Below are 5916 nucleotides of genomic sequence, written 5' to 3' on the forward strand. Positions count from 1 at the left end.
TTGGAGTTTAGTGCCTCTTGTGTGTTGTGTTCTCTGACACACTTGCCTTAATACTTTGATTTGAAATGGAATAACTAAAAAGTCTTCTTATTAAATGATAATAAGCAATCACTAAAGATTAGACTTTGTGCTAATGTAGTACAAAACCAGCAACGGTAAGGTTCTAGCCTGTTAGGGCACTGCTTTAGCTCTTCTAAGTCAGCATTATATATCCTGAGAGCCAGCACTTTTCTATGCGTCTCCTAAAGACTAATCCTGCTTTGAATTTTTTCACCATTGTCTCCAATGCAAATGATCTGATTCTCTTAATCAAGCAATGGTAAAATTAAAAATAAAAAAAATTAATGCTATAATTTTCTTTTAAATGGAAATTTAGGATCACAGTTTCCCATTAGTAGAGTTCTTTCTACATGCAGAGTGCCCAGAAGCTCAAAGTAACAACAAATGTAAATACCTTGGAGACGTGGGAGGGCATAAATTAAGGATGTACTTAAAAATCCTAATTGCAGGGTCTGTCAGGCTGTGTACTTAGCCACAGAGTTGATGTTAATGGAACATTGATGAAATTGGTGATCACCAAAATGACTCAGTTGTGTGTTTCTAGTGCTCTTTGCAGAGGTAGGTTCATCACTATCATTTGTTTCAACTCCAGCGTGAGCTAAAAAGGAAAGAATGAGATGGAAAAAAAAATTTTTTTTTAAGATTTTATTTATTTATTTGACAGAGAGAGATCTGCAGATCACAAGTAGGCAGAGAGGCAGGCAGAGAGAGAGGAGGAAGCAGGCTCCCTGCTGAGCAGAGAGCCCGATGCGGGACTCGATCCCAGGACCCTGAGATCATGACCTGAGCCGAAGGCAGCGGCTTAACCCACTGAGCCACCCAGGCGCCCCAGAATGAGATGGAAAATTTAAAAATCTATAGTGCCATCTGCCTCTGAAGCCTTACTTAGCCTGCTGTTTGATAAAATTACTTGTTGTAAAGTAGTAAAGATAATGAACGTGCCCCAAAGAGAAGCTTTTTGTGCAAAGGGTCACTTTATGTGGGTAAAAGAACTTCATAGTTTGGAACTTTTATATTCTGATCTTAACCTCTCTAAATTTAAGAATATTGTTCTTTAAATGTCTTATCTCCAAACATTTCAATAAGGTTTTCCCATTTCCAACTAGTGACAGACTATATTCCAGTTTTAGCCTTTGAAACATATTGAGATCCAATTTTCTGGGGAAAGATTTCCATTTTTACAAGCTTTCTTTTTTTGGTGGAGATTTGACATGTAAATAAGGTAGTTTTTTTTTTTTTTAAGATTTATTTATTTTGAATCTCAAGCAGACTCCCTTCTGAGCACAGAACCTGACAGAGGTCTTAATCCCACAACCCTGAGATGACGACCTGAGTTGAAATCAGGAACCAGTCCCTTAACTAACTGAGCCATCCAGGTACCCCAATAAGGTAGTTCTTGTTTCCAGTTAGCAATTAAAAACAAAAAAAAACTTAATTTTTTAGAACAGTTTTAAATTTACAAAAAATTATAAGGATAGTAGAAGGAGTTTCCATAGATTCCATGTCCAGTTTCCCTTATTATCAACATCTTACATTAGCATACAGGTAACATTTTTTTTACAGTTAATGAACCAGTATTGATCATTCTACTACTGTTATTCATTGTGAAGTCACTCAAAGTTTTTTTTCTTAAGATTTTCTTTATTTATTTGAGAGCGAGATCATGAACAGGGGGAAGGGGTAAAAGGAGAAGTAGTCTCCCTACTGAGTAGGGAGCCCAATGTGGGACTAGATCCCAGGACCCTGGGATGATGACCTGAGCCTAAGGCCAATGCTTAACCTACTGAGCTGCCCGGGAACTCTCACTCAAAATTTTTTAAAAGGTGGAATTGCCTACTGATCTAAAAAAATATATATATATTATTTATTTATTTATTTGTCAGAGAGAGAGAGGACAAACAGGGGGAGCAGCAGGCAGAGGGAGAAGCAGGCTCCCTGCTGAGGAGCCGGATGTGGGGACTTGATCTGAGGGACCATGGAATCATGACTCAGGCTGCAGGCAGATGGTTATTGACAGAGCTACCTGGGTGTCCTTGCCTACTGATTTTTTTTTTTTCTTAATTGCTTTTTTTTTTAAAGATTTTATTTATTTATTTGACAGACACAGATCACAAGCAGGCAGAGAGAGAGGAGGAAGCAGGCCCCCTGCTGAGCAGAGAGCCTGATGTGGGGCTCGATCCCAGGACCCTGGGATCATGACCTGAGCCCAAGGCAGAGGCTTTAACCCTCTGAGCCACCCAGGCGCCCCACCTACTTATTTTTTAAAAAAGATTTATTTATTTGAGAGAGAGAAAGCAGGGAGGAAGGGCAGAGGGAGGGAGTTTTAAGCGGATTCTGAACTGGGCATGGAACCCAGCGTGGGAATGGATCTCATGAGCCTGAGATCACGAGCAGAGCTGAAACCAAGAGTCCGACATTTAACCCTTCTGTACCACCCAGGCACCCCTGACTACTGATTTTTAGTAGTAAAGTTCTCTAGAAAATTACTGGATTGATGTATCATCAAGAAAGACTTATTTTTTTCTTTAATCAACTTTACTGAAGTGAAAATTTACACATGATAAATTCTCATTTTATATATACAATTCAGCGAGTTTTCATAAATGTGCGTCATCTAACCATCTAACCATCACCACAGCCATGGTATAGAATACTTTCAGAGTCCCCAAAAAGTTACTTTATGCTTCTTTCCATGTACTCACTCTCCCCAGCCTCAGCCCCTGGTAAGCACTGAACTGCCTGCTGTCACTGTAGATTTGCCCTTTGTAAAATCATTCTAGTAGAATGCAGTGTAAGTGAAATAATCTAGTACATAGTTTTTTTGTGTCTGATTTTTTTCACTTAGCATAATGCTTTTCAGTTATATTGTGCATTTGTCGGAAGGAGGAACTCCTCATTCCCTTTAATTGCTGAGTAGTACTCCGTCCTATGTATATACTGTAATTTGTATCTATTCAGCAATCCGTAGATATTTGTGTTGCTTCTCCTTATTGGCTATTATGAATAAAGGTGCTATGAACATTTGTGTAGAGGACATATATTTTCATATATATTTTCATTTATTTTGGATAAATAATAAAAACTGTATGCCAAGTTGTATGGTAAGTATACATTTAAACTTTATTAAAAAAAAAAAAAAAAAGAAGCTAGCAAACTGTTTTCCTAGGTGGCCCTACCATTTTGCACTCCCAGCAGCAAGGTATAAGGATTCCAGTTCCTCCACATTCTCACCAATTATTGGTGTTACAATCTTTTTAATTTCAGACATCCTCGTGGGTGTGTTGTAGTCTATCATTTCGGTGTTTTTTTTTTTTTGTTTTGTGTTGTTTTGTTTGCTTTTTTGTTTTGTTTTGTTTTTGCTTTTTTTTTTTGAGATTTAATTTATTTATTTGATAGAAACACAGCGAGAGGGAACACAAGCAGGGGGAATGGGGGAGGGAGAACCAGGCTTCCCACAGAGCAGGGAGCTGGATGGGGGGGCTCCACCTGGGATCATGACCTGAACCAGAGGCAGACGCTTAACAACTAAGTCACCCAGGCCCCCCCCCCTTTTTTTTTTAGGGAGAGAGGGCACACTGGTGAAGGGGCAGTCTTAAGCAGACTCCACACCCAGCACAGAGCCTGACTCGGGCTTGATCTCATAACCCTGAGACTGTGACCTAAACTGAAATCCAGAGTCTGGTTACTTAACTGACTAGGCCACCTAGGTTCCCCTATTATTTTGGTTTTAATTTGCACTTCCCTAATGATTAATACTGATGTTAAGTATCTTTTTGTGCAGGGGTTTGCCTTTCTATTTCTTTTTCTAGTGAAGTATCTGTTCATATTTTTTGCCAACCTTTTTTTTTTTTAAATCCTTTTATTTATTTATTTATTTATTTATTTGACAGAGAGAGAGAGAGAGAGAGAGAGATCACAAGTAGGCAGAGAGGCAGGCAGAGCAAGGAGGAAGCAGGCTCCCAGCTGAGCAGAGCGCCTGGGCTCCATCCCAGGACCCTGAGATCATGACCTGAGCCAAAGGCAGAAACTTAACCCACTGAGCCACCTAGGCACCCCTTTTGCCAACTTTTTATTGGGTTATCTTCTTATTAAGTATTAGGTTATCTTCTTATTAAGTTTAAGTGTATATATATATATATACACACACACACACATACACACACACATACATACACACACACATACATACACACAAGTTTATTCTTAAATTTCTTGACCAAAACAGCATATGTTCTGGAGTTTATTTTCAGTGTATAAGTGAATATAACGAAAAGCTCTTAAGCACTGGCCTAGTTAAAAAAAAAAAAATCAAACAAACAAAAAGTGCTGGCCTAGTACTTAACTGGGATGTAAATGACTGCTTTGCATATGTCAGTAACTAAAGAATCCATCTAGTAGAAATATAAAGTATTTTTTGTGTGCCGCTCCCTTTTCCCAAGATGAGTGAACCCATTTCTCCACATATGTTCTACTGACTGCTGAGTTTTTGTTTGTTTTTTAAATTGAAAAAAAAAAAAAAATCTTTGAAGTGATAGTTGTTGGTGAGCATGCAGATGCTATGAGAACCCATCATTATGGCTGTGTTTCAGGTGTTTATTTAATAATATCTGTTCCAAACAGTATGTCTTGTCTTCCTCATACACTCTGTGGGCACTGACCAATTGCCAAATAAACCTTTAAAGACTTTGAAGACCCATTAAAAAGCCAGGCAAAATAAATATTGGCTCATGGTCGCATGAGAATCAAATATCACATTAATTGTAAAAGGAGGAAGTGTGATTTATTTTACACTGTGATTGGTTAAAATTCAGTGGCGTTTTCATGTGTGTATGTATATTCCTCTGGCCAAATAAAGCACTTGAGTAAAATTAGAAATGGCACCATTAATTATTGGACTGTGTGTCCTTTCATCTCTTTTGACAGACTGTAGATCACATTTCAATTATAACTCCTTTCTTTAACAAAAATACTGATATTTTTCCATGGCCATCTCTAAGAAATCTACCTACACATACCCTAGGTGCTGTGGATTTTATTCTTTTCCATTATTTGATTCCCAATTTTAAATGGACAGAGCAACCCGACATAAGCTTACTATTGCAAAAACGGAAATGTGCTCCCCCAGAAAACGGGAGAAGGATTGCAGTTCAAAACCATTTTTTAGGGATGCCTGGGTGGCTCAGTAACTTAAGTGTCAGCCTTTGGCTCATGAACCCAGAGTCCTGGGATTAAGGCCTGCATTGGGCTCCCTGCTCAGGGGGAAGCCTGCTTCTTTCTCTCCCACTCCCCCTGCTTGTGTTCCCTCTCTCACTCTCTCTCTCTGTCAAATAAATAAATAAATCTTTAAAAAACCTTTTTTTTAGGAGGTTATAAAAGTCTCACTGAATTATGATCTATAACATTGGGTCTCAATAGGGGTAACCTAAGGTTTCTGAGGGAGGCGGTTTTGTCCTAGATTTGAACCATTTTTTCCTTTTCTGGAGTAGACTTTTTTTTTTATTTGTTGGGGAGCAGACTATTATGCTTGTTCAGAACAGGAATTATATGAGCAGTGTATTTAATATTACACGTGAGTGTGTTGTATGTACTTAAATAGTTTTATCATTCCAAAAAACCCCCTCTTTTGGCCCCATTCCATGAGGAATGAGGAGTATTTAAAAGATGTAGGAGGAAGAGAGATGGTGCAACTTGTGAAAGGAAATTCAGATGTTTAATTTTTTTTTTCCCCCCGGTAACCCAGCACTTGAGCAGTCTGGGATTCAGATTCTTAGATTATGCTGTTTTTGTTTCATTCCCTTCCCCCAGAGAGATAATATTTAACTCACAGGGAATTCTGTTTTTAAGAGCTTGAATCAC

Source organism: Neovison vison, chromosome 5 (assembly GCF_020171115.1).
Source record: "Neovison vison isolate M4711 chromosome 5, ASM_NN_V1, whole genome shotgun sequence".
Classification (NCBI taxonomy): domain Eukaryota; kingdom Metazoa; phylum Chordata; class Mammalia; order Carnivora; family Mustelidae; genus Neogale; species Neogale vison.